Source organism: Peromyscus maniculatus, chromosome 14, assembly GCF_049852395.1.
Source record: "Peromyscus maniculatus bairdii isolate BWxNUB_F1_BW_parent chromosome 14, HU_Pman_BW_mat_3.1, whole genome shotgun sequence".
Taxonomy (NCBI): domain Eukaryota; kingdom Metazoa; phylum Chordata; class Mammalia; order Rodentia; family Cricetidae; genus Peromyscus; species Peromyscus maniculatus.
In genome coordinates, this window is record NC_134865.1 from 89212140 (window position 1) to 89238147 (window position 26008).

At 48.3% G+C, this 26008-nt stretch overlaps 1 long non-coding RNA gene across 1 annotated transcript in view; it reads right to left on the reverse strand.

The window, feature by feature from the left end:
- LOC121822519 (uncharacterized) overlaps positions 1–25645 on the reverse strand; it is a 32246-nt gene extending 6601 nt beyond the window's left edge. The window contains exons 1-5 of the long non-coding RNA XR_013044564.1: positions 23964–25645; positions 21336–21427; positions 8857–11397; positions 7558–7616; positions 772–982 (exon numbers count right to left, since the gene is read on the reverse strand). This is a non-coding gene — a long non-coding RNA (uncharacterized LOC121822519). The remainder of the gene's footprint in view (positions 1–771; positions 983–7557; positions 7617–8856; positions 11398–21335; positions 21428–23963) is intronic.
- Positions 25646–26008: the final 363 nt, after the last annotated feature.

The following is a 26008-nucleotide window of genomic DNA, read 5'->3' on the forward strand; positions in this document are numbered from 1 at the left end:
GGATCTAGAACCATCTAGAAGAAAACCTTTGGGCATATCTGTGAGGGGGGGGGTGGCTTTGGTTTGGTGTAGGAAGACCCAGTCTGAATGTGGGCAGCACCATCTTGTGGGCTGGGGCACCAGACTGAATAAAAAGGAGAAAGCGAGCTGAGCACCAGCGTTCATCTCTCTCTTCACATCCCTCTGGCTGTGGATGGATGCCATGTGACCAGCCAGCTGTCTCACACTCCTACCGCCATGCCTTTCGGGTCGTGATTGACTGCACCCTCAGACGACACACCGAAAGCAACCTTTTCTTTATCAAATATTTTGTCACAACAACAGGAAGAGCAAACAATACAGAAGCCGATCCTGGTAGACTCTGGAGGGCAAACAATACAGAAGCTGATCCTGGTAGACTCTGGAGGATGATGTGCCCCTACCTCTTTGTACCCCTCCCTCAAGTCCATGCCCCTGAGAATAATGACTGGCAATGGCTGGTTCGGAGTCCTCTCTGGGCTCCTGTGGGTTTGACCATGCTCTCCCTGCATTTCCCAGCGACTCTGCTGCATCTGGATTCTGTGTTCTGCATGGTCAGAAGCAGCAAGGATATAAAGCTATACCTGTCGGTAGACATCACCACATGCCCTGTCGTCCAGACTCACCCTCTTGGCTGCTCAGACTCATGGATATCCCTGGACAGCCTCCACAGAAGACAGCTTGCCTGCTGCAGAGGAGCACAAAACACCTCAACCCCTCCCCACCCCCAGCCCAGCATGGTGTAACACTCACCTCCTAATTGGCAGCCTGACAGAAATTCGACCTTCCACTGAGACTGTTGAGTGGAAGCTTGAAGGGCCAGATCTCACATGGCCTCAGCTGAGAACCACTGGGGCTTGCCCTGGGCCTGCTCAGTATTCATGAAATAACACGATTCCTCAACGCTCCTTGGAGGCTCCGAAAGCAGAGGGCCTTTGTCCTTGGATTTAGAGTGAACAGGGAGCTGAGGGAAGAGGGAGGGTGTGGACACAATGCAGGGGTGTGAGCACCAGCTAAGGCAGTTGGGAGTAGCGGCATACTGCAAAGAGGAATAATCTGGTCTCCAGGTGAGAGCAGGTAGTGTGAGAAGCTGCAGCCTCCTCTCCCTCCCCCACAGGCTTTCTCCCTGCCAGGACTCTGCTTGGTGGTTAACATTCAGGATCTGGGGGGTCCCAGGGGCCACCACAGAGATTCTATTTTCCAGTCCTATGGTGGGTGCTTCAGAAGGGTGAGAGGAGGGGAGGGGCGGACTGCCAGGAAGACTGTCAGAATGGCAGAAGGAGGAACCCCGTGGAGGAATCCCCATGGTCAGGGTCAGAGGAAACCTTCAGAAGGAGTTGCTGTGGCCTGTAGAGGAAGGAGCCCCAGCACTAATGCAGTCCTGCTGTTCCTGGGGCTCCCAAGTCAAACCTGGAAGTCACTCCTCCCTAAGAGACAGCCAACAGACAGGAAGCCCCCTGGGAGACTGTCCCAGGCAAGACCACAACAGCAGACCCAGGAGGTGGGGCAGAGGCACAGGCTGCAGGGGACAGACACCAACAATGTCACTGGCCTCATGCTAGGCACTCAGCACAGGCCCTGGAAAAGGGCTTTCTCCTGCAGTAGCAGACTAAACTGAACATGTAATAGGAGACGAATGTGGTCTCTGCCACACGGGTCTGAGAATGACTCAGTATTGCCCTTGTGACAGGAGACTGGTGCCCTTGTTCACCATGCCATCCCCAGAGTGGACGGTGCTGCCACATCTACAAGGAGATCTGGGGTATTGACCCACAGGCCTGCAAGCACACAGGCGGGTATTAGAAATACGGACACACGCAAACCAATGTGTAAGCACAGGTATGTACACACAGACACATGCCAGATGTGCACAGACAGGCAGATTTGTGTGGGATTTGAAGGCAAGAGTTCACTGAACCACTCTGTCCTCACTCAGATACCGCCAGGCTGAGCACCAGGGTAGGAAATTGAATGCTTAGAGACAGCTATAGAAAAAAAAATGCCAAGCAGATGGTATGTGAGGATGCAGACCCATAAGAAATAAGGGTAGAGGGCTGTTCAACAAAGGTACAGGAAAGAATTTTAAAAATCCCCATTTTCCCCACTTACAAAAAGGCAAAGATCTTAAATTGAGCTCAAAATTTCAGGATGCCAGCCATTTGGAGACTACAAAAGAAAAAAAAAACCAGGCCCAGGCCCAGGCATAGACCCAGATGTGCTAGAAGGTCTCAAAAGGAGACAGGAGACCCTGCAGGTTCACAAACAGCTTCTCTAGGAAAAACAGCTTACTTCCCCTTTCTGCCCCTAATGAGACCCCTTCCTCCTCAGCTAAAATAAATAAATAAATAAATAAGTTTAAAGCATAGAGGCTGCGTTCTCTCCAGTTCTGTCTGGGTGATGCTGGGTCCTGCACCCTGACAGTGTGGCCTGACCTTGAGGCTCTTTCTCTCAGGGAGGTAAAGCCTGATCCAGCTGTGGAGCTCAACCTAAATGCTCATTTTTTGTTTGTTTGTCTTGTTTTGTTTTTTGAGAATGGGTTTCTCTGTGTAGTCCCGGCTGTCCTGGCATTCACTCCATAGACCAGGAGTGAACTCCTGGCCTTGAACTCACAGAAATCCACCTGCCTCTGCGTCTTGAGCGCTGGAATTAAAGGCGTGCACCACCACCAAATGCTCACTCTTTATCTCCTCTTACAAATTTAGTTCTTGCAAGAGTGGCCCTGAGGCTGGTTTGGTGGTGCACATCTGTAGTCCTAGCGCCCAAGAGGCAGAAGTAGAAGGGTCTCTGTAGGTTCAAGACCAGCCTGGTCTACATAGCAAGTTCCAGACAAACGGTGCTACACAGAGAGACCTGCCTCTGAATGAGAGAGAGAGAGAGAGAGAGAGAGAGAGAGAGAGAGAGAGAGAGAGAGAGAGAGAGAGAGAGAGAAAGTGGTGGGGGGGGGAGAAAGGGAGAGAAATTCTATTATCTGAAAAATAAGTGAATTTAGAGCCTCAACTGGACATACATCTAGCGCTTAGAAGGCTGAGGCAGGAGAATTCTTGTAAGTTTACGGCCAACTTGGGATAAGAGTAAGACAATTTCAATCACTCAATCGATAAAATCCTTACTTCATGTCATTTCCAAAATTAAACCAATACAGATTTCAAATTTAATTAAAATGTATGTGAATATTTGCCTTTTCTATTAACCGGGGACTTTCCACATATGAAGGCCATGAACACAGATTCCAAGGAAAAGACCAAGATACTTTGCTTCATAAAAATGTAAAATTTCAGACAGGTGGTGGTGGCACACACCTTTAACACCAGCACTCAGGAGGCAGAGGCAGGTGGATCTCTGTGAGTTTGAGGCCAGCCTAGTCTACAGAGTGAGTTCCAGGACAGTCAGGACTACACAGAGAAACCTTGTCTCAAAAAGTTTAAAAATGTAAAATTTCACACAGGAAGTAAAATTAAAATGAGAACCATTGGGGGTGGGGGTTGTTTGGTTGTTTGTTTGCACCTGGGGCTGGAAAGATGCCTCTCGGTGGTTAAGAATGTTAGCTTCTCTCCTGGAGAGCCCAGATTTGGTTCCCAGCACCCACGTGATTCACAACCATCTTCAGCTCTAGGGGATCCAAGGCCTACATCCCTCTAGGTTGTAGAGAGATTTGGTAGAGTCTAGGGGATGGAAGACCCCTGTGGGCACTTCATGCATGTGGTACATATACATACATGCAAGCAAAACACTCATACACATAAAAAATGTCTAAAGTGTTTTAAAATAGTATTTTGTGCCTGCCTGGTCACTTCTCAGTCTTCCACTCCCATCAGCCACCACGTTCACCTTGGGGACCCTTCTAGGATGGCCCATGACCTTGACCATGCTCCAAACATGTTATGTAGTGTCTGAAATTTATTGATGAGCCTTGTAAAGAGAGCAGATGTTACTAGACAACTCTAAACCCCTCACTAATGTCACACACACACACACACACACACACACACAGATACACACACACCACACACACACACACACACACACACACACACACAGAGCACGGATGTAATTATAGTTTTGTTTTTTAAAACGCTATACCCCAGAGCTTGGGCACCGAGAAACTTCCCAGAGGTGCGAGCCTGCTCCTGGTCTGGCTATTAAGGATTCAGAACTTTACACTGCCATGATCAGCGTGGCTGTCAGTAACCGTCTCTCGTGGATCATTTCATGGGGAGGCCCCCGGCGAGATTTCCCACGCTCAGCCTGGGTCTGGCCTTCCAAGTCAGGGAGAGTTGCAGGGGAGTTTCACCCTGACAAGTGCTCCAGGACCCTGCTCCTCTCAGAGTCCAGAGAGGTCTGACGAGGCAGCCCAAAACCCAAACACGTCGTTCTGAGGCTCCGGGAAGGTAAGCCTACGGTACACCGAATTCAGTTCTGGATAAGAATCGGCCCCGGAGTGTCTGGATAAAAGAGATGTTGAAAGCCCTCTTCCTGGTTTGGAAAGAGAAAATGCTGACCAGAAACCCTTCCCCAGTCCTCCACACGAGGTTCAGACCTGCATCCCGGCCCTTCCTCTCCTGAAGGTTATGGTTTCTGTTTTGCTTGAATGAATGGCCGGCCGACGGCGTAAATGATCGGAGGTGTGATGGGCGCGTTTGGCCCAGGGAGTTGAGAATGTGTGACGGCAAATTTGGCCCAGGGAGCTGTTTATTTGATTTCTTGATTTTGTTGCTGGTGTTTCTGTTTTGTCTAGTCCCTGTAAAAAGGAGCTAATTGAAATTCTGTTTTTTGTTTTTGTTTTCGGATTTTGCCAGGAGGTGGCACCCTCTGCATGTTGTTGTCAGCTGTTTGTCTTATTGTCTGCCCCCACCCCACCCCATTCCACAGTCGGGGTTTGTTCCTCCGATTTCCAGCCTGGGCCTGCTTCACGTGCCAAGGTCCGGAACCTAGGCAGGCAGCGGTAATCACGGCGGGAGCCTGGGCGAGCAGGGAGGAGGGGCCCTGGGGAGGGGGCCTGGGGACCTGGGCCTGGGGACCTGAGGTCTGCGCTCCCAGGTGCCTCAGGAGTCCAGTCTCTGGAGACACCGCTCCTCCTAGGGCAATCGGCAAAGATTTAGAGAAAGGGTGTTGTCCTTTCCTGATGTGTTTCTTTTTCTACTTCAGATCTGCATAACTGGATAACCCAGACAGCCCCTTTTATTCTGAGAAGCCCCGAGCCATAACTGCCCTCCTGGTATCCCTCGGTCCCCCGCCCCCTGCTCCCACCACCCCACCCCTCTGACTCTGCTTCAAAGGAAAGGGAACTTAGTGAGGTAGAGGATGGAGAGAACACAGAAAAGCTGCTCACTTTGGGACAGCTCTCCATCCAAAGGCCCTGACCAAGACCCCAGCACAGTACATACGCAGGTTCCCAGGCCTGGACACTTTCCACTTGTGCTTTATAACTGGAATTCAGGGTGCAGTTTGAAAACCCACTAATTTGTCTAAGTCTACTGAGGTTTTTCGGGGAGGGGGAAGTGTTTCTTGAGCTATTACCAAAACAAAACAAAATAAAAAAAAACTTTTGGAATTTACACCCTCTTTAATCCACGGACTCCAGAAAATACTACTCAATTAAATTTGTTTTTTGTCACTTTATCAACTCTAGACATATCTCCCTCCCCAAACTCCAAAAGCTAGAGGGTTTTGCAGCTCATGGAGGTGGCCCGAAGAGTGTGTAAAATGACCTGCACACTGAAGGGCAGAGGCAAGCTGCCATGGCAGGCAGGCAGGCAAAGGTCGTGCTGACTGCCCGCCCGCCACTCTGTCTGAACTCCCCACTGTTCACGTCCAAGGGAGAGATCCTCAAAAACAAACAGACAATAAAAAAAAAATGGGGCCAGTCACCAATAAAAAGATGCCAGTTCAGGGAGCCACAGGCACCATTAAGGACCATCACCTCAACCTAAAAGAACAGCCAGCCTGGACCACAAACAGCTAGCTCCCTCCCCCCAGACTGCCATCCCCATCTGGGCAGAGATCTTAGAAAATTAGGTACCACCATCACCTTCACCCCTCAAGACACTAACATCTCAGTTACATCTGCCTACCAACTCAGCTTGGTGGCCCCTCTGTCCCAAGAATATCTCTAGCTCTCCCAGAGTTCACAACAGAAACAAATCCAGATCCAGAGACCCTACTCCAGGATTTACAACAACGGTCTCCTAAAGTACAGACTAAGGCAAATCACCCAGGCCTGGCAGCTTGCCCTCCAGCTGTGGGAAGCCTCTGTGGTAAGCCACACTGATAACGAACGGTCTTGCAATATCCCACAAACCAAAAGGCTGGACTAAAGATTGCTCCTCGTGTTAAAAGGCTGTGAGAAGCTAACATCCCCACCCCATGCCAATCAGCTTGAAAAACACCTTCCCATATTCTAAATCTGTACACTTTGCTCAGTCTCCTCCTACCAGACCACAAGGTCTACACAACCCTGGATCTTAAGGACGCTGTTGCCTCCATTCTCCTGGTGCTGTTAGCCAGTTCATATTTACCTTCAAATGAACTGATCCCATGTCCAGTGAGACTGAGCCAAGCCAGCTAACGTGGATATGACCACCCCAAGTGTTCAAAAATTCCCCTAGACTCTCTGGGGAGGCGTTATAAAAAGACTTAACCGGATTCAGGGTGTCGTGCCCTGATCAGCTCTGCTCCAGTGTGTAGATGATCTATGGCAGCAGCTGACATTGACACCAGTTAAGAAGACCCAAACATTTTGCTCCAGCTGCTCCAGGCATTGGGATATCATGTCTCCATAAAAAAGGCTCAGCTCTGCCAAACAAAAGCTCACTCCAGGTAGGAGAACTCTCAGAGGTGCTGGGAAAGAAGCCCTCCAGATCCCTGCTCCCCAAATCAAGAAGCAGGGTGTTGGTGGCAGAGCATGCCTTTAATCCCAGCACTTGGGAGGCAGAAGGGACAGATACCTGCCTTTGAGGCCAGCTGGATCTAGAGCAAATTCAAGGACAGCCAGAGCTACACAGAGAAACCCTGTCTCAAACCAAAAGGGGGGGGGAGCGAGCAGGTACCTGGGGGTGGGGAGATAGCCCGGCCCCTTTATTCTGCCTCTGCCGGAGACCAGCCTTTGAAGTGGACTGAAGCAGGGGAGCAGAGCTTCCTGGGAACTGAAGCGGACTCTTACCTAACCAGAGCCCCAGCTTTGGCGTTACCAAAACGTCCCCAAGCCGGTCCACTTCTTCATCCGTGGGACTTGGACATTGCAAAAGGCATTTGGACTCAGCCCCTGGGACCCTTGCAGAGGCCTGCTGCAATCTGTCCAAGCACCTGGCTGTAGCTGCCACAGCTATTCTAGTAAAGGAAGCTGACAGGCTCACCCTTGGCTGGGACCTGACTTTAAAGGCTCCTTATACTGCGGAAACCCTCCTCACAGGGGCAAATGGCGTCACTCAATATCAGTCTGTTGCTCAATTTTACTGCTATAGAATCTCAACCCTGTGACATGGACACCTGATGATGACCCCGAGGTCCCCCTCCGTGACTGTGAGAACCTGCTGGACTTACCTCAAGCCAGCCACCCAGGCCTCCAGGACACTCTCCTGCCTGAGGCAGAGGCCTATTGACTGAAAAAAAAAAAAGTTGTTAAGAAACAAAGACAATTGCTCTCCTTGAAGCAGTCTGGTTCCTAGAGGAGATTCGAACAACCAACACACCTGAAGCCCAAAGAGACTGAAGGGCAGACCCGGCATCCATCAGGCAGCAGAGATGCCTGTCTTGCCCATCGCTTTTCCTGATGCTCACCTCCCTCCTCAACTCATCTACTCCCAGGAAGAAGAAAAGGCTCCTCCTGGGATGTAAAACCGGATGCAGCTGGATGGTGAATATTGACAGACTCGAGAATTATCCTCCATGAAGCCCTCAGACGTCTCTTGGTGCATCATCTGCACCAGACTACCCATCCGTGTGCCACCAGGTGGACTGAGTTACTTTCTTCCGGGTACCAGACTCTGCATCTCCCAGAGATGCCCACCCAGGCTGCCTCTGAATGTCTCTCCCCCAGTGTGAGGTCCTTTCGAGGCAGGTGTCTGTCCTTCTTCCTGAAACTTCTTGATGTTTACTTGGTCCCAGATTGGAATGAATGAGAGGGTACCCAGGAGGGAACTGGATGGGCAACTCGAACCCTAGGATGGGCTGCAGGCTGGACCTGTTGGAGAGATTGGGGATGCTGTAAAAGAGGCTGATGAGTACTTTCCTCAGTGATGGGGTCTCTTAAATGGGCAACAAACGGATAGCCTTCCGAACATGATCTCAAAGGAGGGTGAATCTCATTCTAAGAAGGGCCAAGGGTAAAATGTCAGGTCAATTTTCACAGGTTTCCAAAGTTAATTTAGAGAAGGTGGACTTAATAGTCTGGGTCACGTGTTTGACTTGTCCAGAACTCTGAGGTCAGCAGGCTCAGTGGAACTTCCAGGATACATTTAAGGCCTTATTAACCATTTGACCTATGGACTAAGGAAAGGCAGGTCCATTATCTTATCCAAATGATGGGGCAGCCTAAACCTGTGGGTGAGGACTCAGGGTGCAGTGGGGGGCACCTCACCCTGGGACCCTGGCAGAGGCCTGCTGCAATCTGTCCAAGCACCTGGCTGTAGCTGCCACAGCTATTCTAGTAAAGGAAGCTGACAGGCTCACCCTTGGCCGGGACCTGACTTTAAAGGCTCCTTACTGCGGAAACCCTCCTCACAGGGGCAAATGGCCAACCTGGACAGCCAACTGCTGTCAAGGTTGATGGGACCTCTGCCCAGATTCATCACTCCCCTGCCAAGCCTGTTCCCGACCAGGACCAGAAAAGAACCGTCTCACCTGGACCAGATCCACTCAGAGTAAGAGTCTCACGGATAAGCGTCGTGTTTGGTTGTGTACCTCCTGCTTCCACCTCTTGTAATACTGGTCCTACAGTTACTCTTCACTCAGAAGTGTGTTCCGTTCCCATAGGAACCTGGTCTGTCTGAACCACCAGTCACCTGCTGTAGGACCTCGTTTGTGGTGGGCTTGTACTTCCCAGCGTGTTATTCAGGGATCCCCCGTGGCTGCCCTCTCCTCATTCCAGTGGTGGTAGGAAAGGGGGTGGCAGGGACCGCCATCTGAGTACTACAACCATGATCCAAGGAGAAATGGGTCTGCGACAGAGGAGTCATCAGATAGATGTCGACGTTAGACGCCTTCAGTTCTCCTTTGGTATGTTCATGCTGGGGAAGAGTCTCTAACAAAGGTAGTCCTCCAAAACCAGAGATTTAGAGTTAGTTTCACGTCCCAGGAAGGACTTTGTGTAACCCTGGGAGAGGCTTGTTGCTTCTTTGCTAACAAATCAGGATTTATCAAAGAGACTTTACAAAACGTTAAAGATAATTTAAGTAAATAAGAGCGTGAATCAAATAATTTTGGTGCTGTAAAGTGTTTGATTAAAACCCATGGCTCACAACCCTCCTCCCTGGCCTGGTCACTTTTCAGCCTTTCTCCCTAACAGACACATTCACCTTGGGGACAATCCTGGGACTGTCCATGATCTTGACCATGGTTCAAACATGTCATGTAGTATCTGGAAGATACAGCTGAGTCTTATAAAGAGAGCAGATGTTACTAGGCAACTCTCAACCCATCACTAATGTAAGGTCCCCTAGAGCACTGATGTAATTATGATTTTGTCTTTTAAAATGCTATACCCCGGGCACCAAGAGACTTGCCAGAAGTTCAAACCAGTTCTTGGTCTGACCATTAATAAGGGACTCAAAACTTTTAATTGGCTTGATCTGTGTGGTTGTCAGTAACTATCTCTTGTGGGTCATTTCATAAGGACAAATGATGCTAATAAATAGTTAACGCAAACAGTGCAAGGATGACTCAACATACACAATCAATTTATGTGATAAATCATTGTACATAGCATCAAAATACCACAATTATCTCTATAAATACAGAAAAAGCCTCCGACAGAATCCAGCAACATTTCCTGATAAAGAGCCGCAAAGAGACTTAAGGCTGGAAGAGTCTCACCTCAGCATAAACAAAGGCTGCACACAGGAAACCCAGAGCCAGATGCTCAGTGGGGGAGACCTGAAAGGATTTCTTTTAAGATCAGACACAGGCCAGGGTGTCAGCTCTCTCCATACTTCCTCGAGAAACTGCTTGAATTCTTAGTAATTCAATAATAAAAAAGATCCAAATAGAAAGGCTGGAGAGATGGCTCAGTGTTTAAAAGCACTGGTTGCTCGACAGAGGACCCAAGTTGTATTCCCAGCACACGTGTGGTAGCTCACAACTGTCTGTCTTCTGACCTCCACAGACACCAGGCGCACACATGGTACACATACATGAATGCAGGTAAATACTCATACCATACACAAACATTTTTTTAAAGTTAAAGAGATACACAAACAGGAAAGAAAGGCAACTACCCTCACTACTACACCACCAACACAGGTCACAAAGAGGAAAGGGAAACATCAAATTAGCCCCGTTTGTTGAAGAAGAGATCCTGTACTTAAAATGCCCTGAGGACTCCATCAAAAACTTGTAGATCTGAAAAACGCCCAGCAAAGTAGCAGAATACAAAATCAACAAGCAAAAAAAAAAAAAGTGGCTTTTCTATAAGCCAGTAACAAACTCACCGAGAAAGAAATCCAGACACCCATTACATTCACAAAACCTCAAAAACTACTAATAAAATACCTAGGAACAAACCAAACGAAGGAGACATTTTACATAGCAATTTCCTCTTAATTAAAACATTCCACCTAGGAGAGAAGCTCCTTAAGTTTCCATAAATAAACAAAACTCAGAATTGAAGACTCAGAAAACTCAGGAAGCTCCTGAAACATACAAGTCACAAGCCCCGCCCTCCCCACATAGCAGTGATGGCTGCTTTGAAGAGGAGCTTCCACTGTCCAGCTGCTGCAGATCTCTCAGGGGACTCCAATTGTGTGGCTTTTGTGAGTCATCACTCATGCTGGGGTGGGGCCCTTCCTGGGGGCAGCTGCCTTTGAGTCATTTGGGCTCCTGTAAGTGAAACAGTTGGGTGAGAGTGTCAATCCCCCTGTCTCCCACTGTTCTCCAAGAATGAAATGGGCAGAGTGAAGAATGTTCAACCCAGGAGAAATTTATTAATTCAACTTTAAAAAGGAAAAATAAGTCATGATAGGGAAGTGATAGCTTGAATGAAACAGAAACTTTTGAGCTTGGGTAGTAAGATGCTAGCCAAGAGATGTTTCAAGTGTTACAGCCCCAAGAAGCTTCACAGCCCCGCAGGTCTTGGCTCACACTGGACAACTCAGAAAGGTGAAAGACCAGGAAGATGGAGACATCGGCCACCTCCTCAGCCTCGTTCCGCAAGCTGCTGACTGCACCCTGGAGAATCAGAATGGAGAAAAGTTTAGGAGAGCATGATTCCGAGCCATCACGGCAGCCCCTAAGCACTTCCTCAACCACGCTGAAATGGGGTTTGTGGCACAGGAAGGTAAATGCCACCCCCGTCCCTGAAGTCAGTGGTTGACTCCAGCAGCTCTGTGGACACTGGTGAGTCTCCTGTCAGTGTGTTCAGGATGGAGCAGAGCTCAGCAGGTGACAGGATTATTTCAGATAGAAAGGGATGAAAATATTAACGATGGATTTTACTTTTCTCTATTAACCAGGAAAACACAAATCGCTATTTGTCATGAGTGTGGAGAATGACCCCAACGTTGGCGCTCCTTTGATGCGCTACTTGTAGGGTTCTAATGCTGAGCAGTGACTATTGGATGCAAACCTCCCACTGCTCAGGGAAACGGCCAAGGGGCCAGCATAAGGGCTGTCATCCTCTCACTCAGCAACTCAATTTTAACCTCAGTAACCTGAGCATAATTAAAGTAAGACTAGACAATTTACTTCTGTATGCATGTGTGCGAATGTTCATGTGCATGTGTGTATTGTGAGAATACAAGTGTGTGTGCCTTTGTGAGCATATATGTGGGTACATGTGTACACACATGCATTGTGTGCACATGTATGCAAGTGTATGCAAGTGCCCATGTGTGTGCAAGCAAGATTGTGTGAGCATGTGTATGAACTGTATGTGCATGCATGTGTCTCTGCGTGTGAGCATGCACATATGAGTAGAGGTATTGGTGTGCACAGACACATACATGTGAGCATGTTTGTGTGCATATTCAGTAGCAGATGATCTGTGTGGTGTTGTTATCTTTTGTTGAGGCGCCCTCTTGTGACCGCTGAAAATGTTGCATCAGGAAATTGCTCTGGGAAGAGGATTGCTTTTCTCTGTGAAGTATTTAGATTCTCAGTGTAGAAATAACAATTGTTACACAGCTACATAGACATATGGGGGTTTCTCCCAAAACATTTAACTTGTGTCTGGAAAGCTGGTTTGGAGGTTAAGAGCATGTACTGTTCTGGCAGAAGAATGGATTTCTAATCACAGCACCCATGTTAGTCAGCACTCCATCACCTGCAGGTCCAGCTCCAAGAGATTGATGCTCCCTCTGACCTGTAGGCACCTGTGCGTGTACACACACACAGATACACACACACACACAGACACACACACACAGACACACACACACACACACACACACACACACACACACACACACACACACACACACAAGGTTTGAGGCCAGCCCAGGCAACACAAAACCCCACTTCAAAAAGTATCCATCCTTGGCTTGTGCCAGTGAGATGTTTCAGCAAAGACCCTTGCCACACAAGCCTGACTACCTGAATTTGATCCCCAAAACTTACTCAAGGCGGAAGGGCAGCAAGGCTGGTCTCAAGGTCACACTCCTCCAGCCTCGGCTTCCTGCGGCACACCCTTGCCTGGCTCCTCACATCAGAATTTAGAAAGCACTTTAAAGCGTTTAGCTTCTCTAGCTGGCTGTCATGGTGAATGCCTTTGACTCCAGCACCTGGGAAGAAGAGGCAAGCCTACCTGTCAAGGCCAGCCAGGTCTACATATGGAGTTCCCGGCCAGCCAGCCAGTGAGACAGTGAGACCTTGTCTCGGGAAAAAAAAAAAAAGAGGAAAAGGGAAAAGAAAGACTTTTATCCTCACACATGAGTACCCAACAGCAACACATCCCATAATGTGTTTGTAAGCTGTAAGTTCATGTTTAAATGTAGCTGGAGCAGTTTATCTTTAAAATGTCCAATTATAGATGCCACTGAGGGAACCGGCATGGCTGAGATTTTTCTTCCAGTGTTGCAATTCTTTGAATAATGAAAGCACTGCCTCTAGTGGAGAACAGTTGGTTTGGAATCCAGCTCAGGGTCAGGCTGGAGACCCTCTTCCCCTCCCTGATCTGCCCTTCCGTTGTGGGGACGGTGTAAGAGCGACAGGATTCGCCGTGTGTTTAACGTTGGCTGCAGGTGTTTGATAATCACAGCTGGCTTCCTCGGGGAATTTCTCAACTCTTGGTCCTTCAGGAGCGTCAAGCACACTGGCAAATGGGAAGGTCGCTGCGTGGGTACAGTGCCGCTGCGTGGGTACAGTGCCGCTGAGTGGGTACAGTGCCGCTGCGCGGGTACAGTGCCGCTGCACGGGTACAGTGCCGCTGTGCGAGCAAGAGGACCTGGGTTTGCACTGGCAAGAGCAGCGGAGAATCGCAGGCAGGGCAGCGTATCGGTCACTAAGGGACAGAGACCGGCAGACTCAGAGCGCCCTCCTGCTTAGCCAGTTATGTCAAAAAGGCAAATTCAGTGAGAGACACTGTCTCAAAAGTGATGTGGAGGTGGGTAGAGGAAGGAGGACACGCAAGGTCCACCTCCGGCCTCTGCTGAGGAGAGCACTGTGCACACTCACGTGTACACACACACACACACACAGAACATTATTCATATTGGATTTGTTGCTGTATCATTCATCTTCTATTGTTCCTTTTATTTAATGTGGGTACAAATTGGTACAGAGTAAAAAGGAAGATTTTTTTCTAAGTCTTAAGTTCTAAAAATCTATATACACAAAATCATCAAATTCTGGAATGCATATTCCATCTTGCTTCTTTAAGTCAGTCTTGCTCTTGAAATGACTAGTTTTGTAGTGTGCACCTATATTTCATGTAGCAGTAGAAGTCAGTCATTTAAAAGTCTCTGTCTAAGGGATTTGTGCTAATTCTCACCTAAAGACACACAGAATGCTTCAGAAGACTTCCCTTTGTTTTTTTGTTTGTTTCTTTTTTGGTTTTTTGTTTTGTTTTGTATTTGGTTTTTCAAGACAGGGTTTCTCTGTGTAGCGCCTTTCCTGGATCTCACTCTGTAGACCAGGCTGGCTTTGAACTCACAAAGATCCACCTGCCTCTGCCTTCTGGGTGCTAGGATTAAAGGCGTGCACCACTGTCGCCGCCGCTGCCGCTGCCGCTGCCGCCGCCACCGCCGCCGCCGCCGCCACCACCACCACCACACGGCCAGAAGACTTCCCTTTGTAACTCACTGTTTCCTGCATGTATATCCAGCTTTACACACTCCTGGCCTACTCACTATTTGTTGAGATGCAGTTTCCCAGTTGGCCAACTGAAAATATATAATTTCCATCTGTAAACTAGCCACTCCACCTACATGTACACATACAGGAAATAAACAACTGAATGACAGCTGTCACCCATCTACAGGGTTATACAGGGAGCAGTAGCCCTAATAACTGAATTTTTAGAGCTTTCTTGTCCTATGAAAAGCGATCTAGAATAGGCCCCCCATTAGTGTTCCAGGGGCCCACAGCCAACTGGTCTGAAAATACCAACAACAACAAAAAAATCCCTCCACAAATGTAAACAATTCCATCTTCATTATTAGTTTTTAAATTTGTATTATTTATTTTTTAAACTTTACATGTGGGGATGTTTGGCCTGCATGCATGTCTGTGCCCCATATGTATGCCTGGTGCTCTGGGAGACCAGAAGAGAATGTTGGATCCCTCGAACTGGAGTTCCGGGAGGTTGTGAGCTGCCACGTGGGTGCTGGGAATCAAGCCTGGGTCCTCCGGAGACGCTCCCTGCTTTCAGCTACTGAGCAGCTCCCCAGCCCCCATTTTGTTTTCGGGAGAGGGTGCATGTTCACACTTTCACACTTCCGTTACAGCACATTGTACTTGGTTATTATTGTTAACCTTGGAGACTAGTGTATAAATTAAACTTCATCCAAAATGCGTCCATTAGGAAAACAGTACACAGGAGTCAATCCTCTATGGTCTCAGGCATCCACTGGGGTCTTAGTACATTTGTCCCGTGTGTGGGGACAAAGACTTGCTCTAATTTGTCTTCTGTGGTTTTCTTGTTATTTTTCAGTTCTGGGTTTTGTATCCTAAATAAAACACACTATTATTTGGAGTTGATGTTTGTATTCTGTATCAACCTATTTCTATCATCAATATGTGCTATAGCTTCTGCCACATGAACATATCATACCTTGTAAGAATTGCCAAGTTGTGGGTGACTCCCTGATGCTTAGCTGTTATATGACCAGAAGTCAGAGAACGCCCATCATGTGCTCAACAAAAGCAGCATGATATGTTTTATTTACATGTGTCCTTCCTCTGCAGTGTTGAGACTGTGTGTGTGTGCATGTGAGAGTGGTGTATGAGTGTGTGTGTGTGTGTGTGTGTGTGTGTGTGTGTGTGTGTGAGAGAGAGAGAGAGAGAGAGGTCTGTGAATGTGTGTGTGTACATGTATGTGAGTGTGGTGTGTGAATGTGTGTATATGGTGGTAGTGATGTGTATGTGTGTTCATGTGAGTGTGATGTGTGAATGTGTGATTGTGTGTGTGGTGGTGTGTGTGTGTTGCTGGAAGCTCAATCCAAGGTCTTGCACATGCCAGGCGAGCACAGTACCATGAGCTACATGCCCAGACAGTTACATTTTGAATTAAAATATATTCACTGTGTGTGATGCACACCATCATTTGTTTGTTGTATTTAACAAGAATGCACGATGTCTCTGCTAGTCTCTTGCTCATCCTTGTTCTTTGGTTTTAAATTCATCTACAAAGAGTTATGATGCAGGTAAAGTGGATTGCATGGGGGGGTCCAGTACAATAGCAAGAATCTGGGAGGGTGTTTTCTCATTGTTGGGAAAGATGAGTGAGTGTCTATGACTCTAAATCTGTCTACTGTGACTTCATCTGTCTCCTGTACACTTCTCAGTCTGTCTGTCTCCTGTGTGACTCTGTCTGTCTGTCCCCTGTGTGACTCTGTCCCCTATGTGACTCGTCTGTCTCCTGTGTTTGTCTTGGGGACACTGAATGTCTTCAGAGGGCTCAGTCCTCAGCAAGAGTCTCTGCTGTGCACTGCAGTGGGTTGATTGTTCCCGGGATTGAAGCCCTTCAGTTTAGTCATTTTATGGGAGGTGTTTTCTGTTATGTGCTGAAGAGGCCTCCCTAGAGTCCCCAAACTGGGTCCCATGAGAAAAACTGGGAGGTAAGGAGGGACAGAGTGAGGAGAAATTGACAGAAGAAACCCCTTAGGTCCTACAAAGGAAGGAAAACATGACTCAGAGGCAGTTGAGGCCTTAACAATGGCCTGATGAAAAAAAAATTACAATAATCAGGGAATGTTCAGCGCCAGAGCTTGTGGAATTGGGAAAGATTATTTTAAATAGCAATGGAAGAGTCTGGCTCAGATTGGCTCATGGGGCTTGGAACACTGAGATGGACAGGATCAGTATGAGTACTGTGGGATCAGAGAAACTGGGTAATAACCCACCCCATGATGAGACAAAGGCTACCTAACCTGAAGAAATATGTGGAAAAATCAGTTCCTGTCAGCCTGGCTCAGCTGAGCCACCAAAGACACTTGGCGACCACCAGCTGAGGTCCCTATAACCACGGACTGGAAAGCAGAGAGGGAAGGGGGATAAGAGAGGTCCTGTCTGACGCCCTGCTCACTGGGCCCAGTCAGGGCGGTTCAGGAGAGTAGGGAAGGTTGAAGGCTGCAGGGAGGCGCTGAAGTTAAAAGCACTTGCTGCTCCTGCAGAGGGCCCAGGTTTCCCCAGCTCCACATGGTGCTCACAACCAGGTTTCCCAACTCCACATGGTGCTCACAACCAGGTTTCCCCAGCTCCACATGGTGCTCACAACTCCAGCTCCTGGAGACCAGGCACCCTTCATGCCCACGGCCCAGTAGATGACCCCATACCCATAAGCACATGACAGTACTAGTTGGACTCAGTGGGTTATTCAAAAAAGAAGAGAGAAGACACGAAGATGGAAAGGAGATACATCTGGGGAGTTGAAGGGAGGGGGTAGGGATGGATATAATTGATACACTGTGTATACATATAGAATTTTCAAATAATAAGTAAAAAATGAAATACCAAGAACCAAACTAATCAACTTAAGAAAAAACAAAACAAAACAAAAAAAAAACACCTGAACGGATGAACTGAATACAGCTCTCAATGTAAGAAAACAAATGGACAATGAGTGCTGGTCAACGTATTCAACACCCTTCGCTAACAGAGAAACGCAAATTAAAACTGCTGTGAGAGCCTGTCTCATGAGGGTCCGAATGGCTGCCATCAAGAAAATCAACGGCTGGAAAAGATGTGAATGCTGAATCCTGACGCACAGGTGGTGGGAGTGTGAGCCGGTGCAGCCACTCATTGCAGAAGTCAGTGTGGTGATTTCTCAAAGAAACAAACAAAAAGCCCTAAAAATTGGGGTTAGAGAGACACCTCAGCAGTTAAGAGCAGGGGACCCCAGTTCAGCTCCCAGAACCCACGTGGTGACTCACAGCCCTCTGTAATGGGATCTACCGCCCTCTTTTGGGCACAGCAGGCACTGCATGCATGTGGCGCTTGGAGACAAGCAGGCAGAACACCTATACCCATGAATTAAAGAAAAAAAAAAGACTTAAAAAAATTTAACTCAAACTAGAACTACTGTATGGCCCAGCTGGGCCGCTCCCAGATAGACCAAAGAACTCTTAAGTCCGCACAGTGCAGAGATGCCTATACATCTGTGTTTATGGTTGCACAAGTCTTAAGAGCCAGGAAGTGAAACCAGATGTCCATCAGCACATGAACGGATATGGAGAATGTGCACATATTCATGTGGGGACCTCATATTCAGCTGCAGAGAAAACTAAGTCATGGCATTTGCAGGGATATGGATGGGATTGGAGATCACTATGTGAGGAGAAATGAACCAGTCAGACAAATGCTGTGTTTTCTCTCAAGTAGAATCTAGACTAAAATTAGAGGAGGGAGGGGGGAGAGAGAGGGAGAGGGAGGGAGGGAGGGAGGGAGGGAGGGAGGGAGGGAGGGAGGGAGGGAGAGGGAGTACCTGTAACATGAAGGCAGAAGGGGGAGTGTGTGAGAGGAAAGGGGGCGGGAGGGGATGGAGGGGCCGAGAGGACAGTGGCGGAGGGACAGATTAAGGACTAAGCATGGGGACACACATGTATCCACTTCCGTAATGAACCCCCTTTGCACGGTAACTTAAAAAATAATAAAAAGCAACAATCCCAAAGCCTCATCAATCAAGTCCCACTTTTTCCCTGCCAATTAGCCAGGGGCTGAAGACTGCTTCCCGGGTGTGTATCTGTTTTTATATGATGCTGACAGCCCTGCCAGAGGAAGTATAAATTAATAACATTCTAGAAAAACAAAATTTTGATATCAAGGGTTTAAAATATTCATGTTCTTTAAGCCTCTAACTTCGTGTAAAATTAAACCCTGGCAACAGCCCATGTATGTAAAATAAGGAGTCAGGTTTCACAGAGTACTCCACACACTGCAGCCCATTAGAATCGTGCTTACAATGTGTCCCAGTTAGGTTTACTACTGCTGTGATGAAACACCATGACCCAAAGCAACTTGGGGAGCAAAGGGCTTATGTGGCTTACACTTCCACACCATAGTCCATCACTGAAAGAAGCCAGGACAGGAACTCAAACAGAGCAGGCACCTGGAGGCAGGAGCTGATGCAGAGGTCATGGAGGAGAGCTGCTTACTGGTTTGCTCCCCATGGCTTGTTCAGCCTGCTTCCTGATAGACCCCAGGACCACCATCCCAGGGATGGCATCACCAACAAAGGGTTGGGCCCTCCTCCATCAACCATTAATTATGAAAATGCCCTACAGCTGGATCGTACGGATTTCAGTTTTCTCAACTGAAGTTTTCTCCTTTCGGATGACTCCACTTTGTGTCATTTGACATAAGACTAGCCAGCATGCAGGGTGATCTGTGCATGTAGGGAAGCGGCCTTGGGAGGTGCCACCTGGGTAACTGCTCCCTTCAGCATGAGGTGAAGTCGCAGGAGGATGATTCCTTGGATGGGAATGGCCGTGTGTGCCCCTCTGCTGTTTACATGAGCCTTTCCAACATTCACGTCGTTATCCCCAGGCTTAGGTGAGGGAGATGGCCACTACCACCCAGGACAGAAACACTATTATCTTCACACTTTCAGACTTCAAATCCTTTTTCTCTTTTATATCAGAAAATATACCTCCAGTTCACACTCCAGGTTTATTTATTATCTTGTGTGTATGAGTGTTTTGCCTGTAGGTATCTATGCTTACCACATGCGTGCCTGGTGCCTACAAAGGTCAGAAAAGGGTGTCAGATCCCCCAGGACTGGAGTTGCAGGCAGTTGTGAGCTACAGTGTGGGTGCTCAGGAAGAGCAGCCAATGCTCTCAAGCACTTAGTCATCTCTCCAGCTCCAGTTCACACTCTAAATGTCCTTGCTGTGCTGGGGGGCCACTGCCTGGCTTGACCAGTACAAGAACAGGTTTACCCTAGAATGGTATACAGATATTTACTCAGAATTCACAGAATGTATTAGTCAGGATTTCTATTGTGGGGGGAAAACACCGTGATCAAAAAAACTTGGGGAGGAAAGGGTGTGTTTTGCTTACACTTCCACATCCTAGTCCAACATTAAAGGAAGTCAGAACAGGAACTCAAGGCAGGAACCTGGAAGCAGGAACTGAAGCAGAAGCCATGAAGGAGCTCCAAGTCCTGCTCACAGACCAGGACTTGCTCAGTATGCTTTTTTACATCATCCAGGACCACCAGCTCAGGGGTGATAATGCCCACAGTGGGACAGGCGCTCCCTTATCAAATTTTAATCAATAAAATGACCTCCAGACCTACCCATAGGCCAATCCCGTGGGAGCATTTTCTCAATGGATGTTCCTTCCCCTCAAATGACTCTAGCTTGTGTTAAGTTGACAAAAACGCTAACTAAGGGCACAGGACCACGGCAGGAGTGGTGTATAGAAATGGCATGTCTTCTCGGCTAGAAATCACTCCACCATTTAGAGATTAATAAGGAAAAACTCTTTAATACTAGCCCATGACTGACTCTGCACCAGGGAACCAGCCCCCAACAGAAATTCCATCGGCGTTCAAAGTTTCACAGCCCCAGATTACAATTTTAAGCCATTAAAAATGTTTCATAGGGGCAGAAATGTCAAGATTTGGTTGCTTGGACAACTGGGAAGATTTACGATTTGAAAATACTGTGGTAGTTATCAGGGAACAGACAGGGTACTTTACCAGGCAGCCGTTAACCAAGACTGTCCTTCCTGCCTAGCAGAATGATCCTCTTCCTGATAAGAGAACCAGGGGCACTCCTCTAGCTCACTTCTTTGTGTGACTTAATACTTCCTAAGCAAATTTAGTACATCCTTTATTACATCAATGTATTATTCTCAGCTGTTTTTGATATCTGTGAGATTATTAACCGCCATTGGCACAGAGCTATAATTAGGTTAAGTCTGTAAGGTGCTTGCCACAGAGGCATGGAGACCTGAGTTTGATCCCTGACACATCAGAAAAGTTGGGCATGGCTGCACACACCTGTAATCCCAACCCTGAGAGGGAGAGACAAGCAGATCTCTGGAGCTCATTGGCTAGCCAGCCTCGTCAATCAGGAGCTTGCGATCAGTGAGAGACCCTGTCTCAAAAGATAAGGTGGAGGAGCTGGAGAGATAGCTTAGCTGCTGAGAATACTGATTGCTCTTGCAGAGGACCCATCTGTAACTCCAGTTCCAGGGAATACAATACCCACTTCTGACCTCCGTGGACACCAGGCATGCAAGTAGTACACATACATACATGTAGGCAAAACACTCACACATAAAATAAAAATGAGTAAATATAATAACAAACAAACAAATAATAAATAAATAAAAAGGTAGTGAGCAATTGAGGAAAACACTCAGCATCTACCTTGGGCCTCCAAATACACATGCATACAAATCCATAGGTGCACACATGAATATATAAAAGTACATATATACACACATGCACACCCACCCATAGGTACATACATGAACTTGTGTGTACAAATATGTATCATAAATACCCTTGTTGTTCTCCTTGAAGTCACCGGGAAGAGGGTGGCTCAGCATTGCAACCTTGGGCAGGGCACTTCAGGCTCCGCCTCTGCTTCCTCATCTGTGAAGAGGGAATACAGATGTTGAGATGTGATGAACTATGCAAACCGATTATACCTTGTGTCTTGGCCACAGTACTCCCAGCAATGCCAGCCTATCACTGACCCTGGTTTCGGTTTCGGGGAGCACAGAACATGAGATGGACACAATGCAGACACACCGCACGCTCAGCAAGCTACTGGGGAGAGGAGCACAGTGCTATGCAGAGTCCCCAGCACAGAGCACTGTGGGTCACAGAACATAGATGAGCCAGCAGCCAGTACCTTGCTGAAGAGGATCCTCACAGATTAGTCTCCTGGTGGAGAGCAAGCTTGCAATAAGTTTGCTGGTGAGCAAGAGAAAAACCAGTGTCTCCGGAAAGAGATGTGGGGTGGGCAGGGGCAGGTGAGCAAAGCCACGCCCCTTTGCCCAGCCGGGGGTGGGGGTTGGGGGGGACCGACAGGTTCGCTCTGTAGCGGTACACAGCAGCTCACTCACAATTCACAGGACCTCTGCTGCAGTGGGATTATTAATGACCCCCTTCACCCAGTGTAATTAGGCAAACCGCTGGTGCTTTCTCCAAGTAAATATTTTGACTTTCTTCTTCCTCTCTGTCACAATAAAATTCTAATCTAAGCTCCTTCTCGTGGGGAAGCTGCGCCTGAGAGGAAGCTCCTGGGAGCATGACTCTTCTTCGCCGGCAGATCAATGCCACCGCCTCGCCTTGGTCTTCTACCCTGGCAGGGCCTGAGACAGTCCTCCCATGCTGGTGGCCTGTGTCCTTAGGCCTCTGATGAAGAGGGTCAACGTGGTCCAAAGCTGCCGTACACAGGCCGGTGAGCTGAGCGTTGCCATCCTCTGCAGTGGTCTCTTAGAAGCCGTTGGACCAGTTCTACCACTGAGGCATCTCCACAGAGACTCAGTGACTCGGGAGGTCACATTCCTTTGCCTCCTGCTAAAGACAGCTCCCTCCTTCCATGTAGGGCTCCTTCCACTGATCTCAGGGTCTCAGAAAGTGACCAGCTTCCCCGAGCATCAGGAAAGGGTCCCCCAGGCATCTTTCCTGGGGAGTAAGCAGGAACTCTCTTATAAAGGGATGCACAGCACCTGGGAAGCACCCAGCCTTTGCCTTGTGCACATAGATGTAACAGCAAAGAGCTCATATTTTCTAGAAAAAAAACAGGATTAAATCTGAGCAGCCAAAGAAAACATAAGCAGGTTAGCTGGCCGAGTGGCCTCCCTGGAGACCCGGATCTGTGCTCTCTACTCTTACTTTCCAGATGGTTTCAGTCTCACAAGCCTCTACACAGAGGCCGCCAAGGCATGTGCAGGTATGTATGACAAGTCCTGGGCCTCCATTAACCAGCTTCCCTGTGGCACCCCAGCACTACCACCACACAAATTCTCAGGTCACCAGTGAAGCCCCTGTAGACACTATAACTCCAACCTGTGAGTCTCCTGACTGTCCTGACAAGTTCAATTGTCAGCAACATTGTGGGAAGCTCAAGCAAATGCAGGTGTCAGATGTCCATGGCACCCCACAGAGGTCCTCAAGGCACTTGGAGTTAGAAAGTGGTCCCCGTGTCCAGAACTGGGGTAACTCTGAAGAATAACTCAGCCCATGGTGCCCAGGACCGGCTCCCAGGTGGAATCCTGCCCCTGGGAACGTAATTAAGGCACACACACTGCCTGGGCCATGTGGGCCACAATCTAGCAGGAGAGGGTTGGGGAGGTTATGGGGCCTTGGTGTTAACACAGAAGACAGAACTGTAAGAGAGTCTTTGCGGTGAGGGAGCTCAGACCCCAGAGCAGAGAGCTCGCCAAAGACTCCCTCCTCCCACTGAGCACCCTGAGCAAAAGCCTGCATCCATTCTGCTTCTCAAACTCTCTACCGCTTAGTATTTTCCAGTTAGCCATGGCCCAGGGCTTTTGTAGAACGCAGCCAGCGATGGTTACCTTTTTAGTGACCATGCCCTGGCATGTCACAACTATCCACGGTTCTCGGGATGGCTCAGTGCTCAGCAGCAGTGCTCAAGTGTGTCTGTGTGGCCTGAGGCCAATTCTCAGAGAGACTCAGACCTTCAGTGGGTACAATGACAATCGGTGGACACAGTCATTGAGATTCTAAACATGAGTTTTATTGAATCTTTTGATTGTTGCCATGTGAAGATGATGCTGAGTTGGTGGAATTAAAACACACTTTGGGGGTTGGGAGATGCTAGGCAGGCATGGGAACCTAAGTTAGGATCCTCAGCACCATTTAAAAGGTGCTGTACATACCTGCCGTCCGTCCCAGTGCTTGGGGCAGATATAGGAAGGTTCCTGAGGCTTGCTTGCCAGCCAGCCTGGACAACCAGTGATGTCTGGGTTCAGTAAGAGCCTGTCCTGGCTAGTTTTTTGTCAACTTGATACAAGATAGAGGAAGGGACCTCAGCTGAAAACGTTTCCATAAGATTGGAGACAGGTATCTTGTAGGGCATTTTCTTAGTTAGTGATTGAGGTGAGAGGACCCCACTCCTAAGGGTGGTGCCATCCCTGGGGAGACCAGGTTGAGTTACCTATGAAGAACAAGCCAGTAAGCAGATCTCTTCTGTGGTCTCTCCTGCAATTCCTGCCTCCAGGTTCTGGCGTCAAATTCCTTCCCTGACTTCCCGGATAACGGGCCACGAACTGTAAGATGAAATAAATTTTTTCTCCCTAAGTTGCTTTTCGTCAAGGTGTTTTATCACAGCAATAGAAAAATAACTAAGATGGAGACCCTGCATCAAAAAACGAAGGGGAGACGTGTGCAGTGGGTAAGGTACCTGCTGTGTAAGCGTGAGGATCTGGGTTCAGATCCCCAGACCCCACAGAAAAGCAGAGCATGGTGGCACATGCTTATAATCCCAGTGCTGAGAAACAGGATCCTGGGGACTCACGACGAGCCATTCTAGCTGAAACAACAAGCCCCGAGTTAAGGGAGAGACCTTGTTTGTCTCAAAATACAAGGTTTAAAGTGATAAAGGAAAAGACTTGGTTAACCTCTGATCTCCAAGTGAGCACACCTGCACACATATTGCATACAACACACACACACACACACACACACACACACACACACACACACACACACACACACACACACACACACACCATGCTTTGAATTGAGGAGAGAAAAAGCAAGTGTCATCAACATTCCTTTCCCTGAGATGACCCCAGCCATGGAGATGTTTCAGGAGCCCCATTCTTCACGGTGATCGGCTCTACATTCTCTGGTCCATTTGCAATGTCATGAACCTGTTTCCCTAAGCATGGATCCAGGTTGGCTCACAACCCCGAGAGCAGACAGAAGGACCCATAAGGAAGATGCTGAGAAAGGTCCTAAGTCACAGCTGCTTCAAGATATGGTTACTCACTGTTGATTACAAGGAGACCTCAGGGATGCTGACACCATGGCCATTCTGTTCATTGTGTTCAGGGGAAAGTGCAGCCTCGCTATGAGAAAACTGTTCCCCCTCAAACAAGAGTACTGTAGGCTGTTAACTGTCCATTTTCATGACAGGTAAACTGAGACAGAGGAACAGAATGTCAGCAGCAGTGAAAACATAGGTGACTCTGGGCCGTTGAACAGTGTTCCAAGTGCTGCATTTAACAGCTGGCTACCGGTTGTTTTGTGCAACCTGGGTTGGGGCAAGCCACAGTGCCAGGAAGGGCAGGGCCAGATTACCCCTCCAGTCCAACGTAGTCAGATCAAATAAAAGAACAGTGCAGCCCTCGCAAGAGAACACCGGGTGGTCTTGCTGTAGCTTCACAGCTCAGGAGCTCCTGTAGGGCCTTTCCTTGACATTGAAATGGTCCACCCACTGGGTGTGAGGAGGCACACCTGTGACCCCAGCACTTGGGAGGCTGAGGTATGAAGATTGCAAGTTCCAGAATAGCCTGGGCTACAGAACAACACATCCACCAACTCCCCACTAGGAGTCCAGTGGCTCAGAGATGCTGAAAGAGTATCCTACAGCAAAATAATTCTGCCTTCACTTGATGCTCACTTCATAAATGCCACCAATGCAATCCACCATGCCAGGGACGCAGCAGCCACCCCAGCTCCCCATTTGGAAAGCTTATTTTCTAGCCGCTGTACGAGCTGCACGTGGTCGATTTGGCCATACATACACAAGCACTGTCCAGTGCAGCGGCCTTCACCCACCCTCCTGAGTCTCCTCCCTGCGTCTAGTGCAGGATGCGCCTGCAGCCCTCTCCACTCTCGGCAATGTCTCCACTGTCCAGAGCATCTGGTGAGTGGTCACACACAACAGCTAACAATGCCTGAATACTGTGATGATCTGGTCCCCACAGGCTTCGTTTTGATAACAGAATCGGCCCCTTGAATGAGGCTTTGTTTATCTTACCACGAGCAGCACATTTCCACTACAGCCAAGTGCTCTTCACCCTCCCAGGGAGGCTGGTACAGGTCCTGGTGGCTTCTGCTTGTTTGTGTGTTTTCATGAAAAGAAACTATAAAACCATTTTTTTAAGAATATCATTTTCCTACAGGCCCTGTCGGTGTTAGATGTTCCAGAACAGAACACATTCAAGTTAATCTAACACCTCGAACTGTCAACCT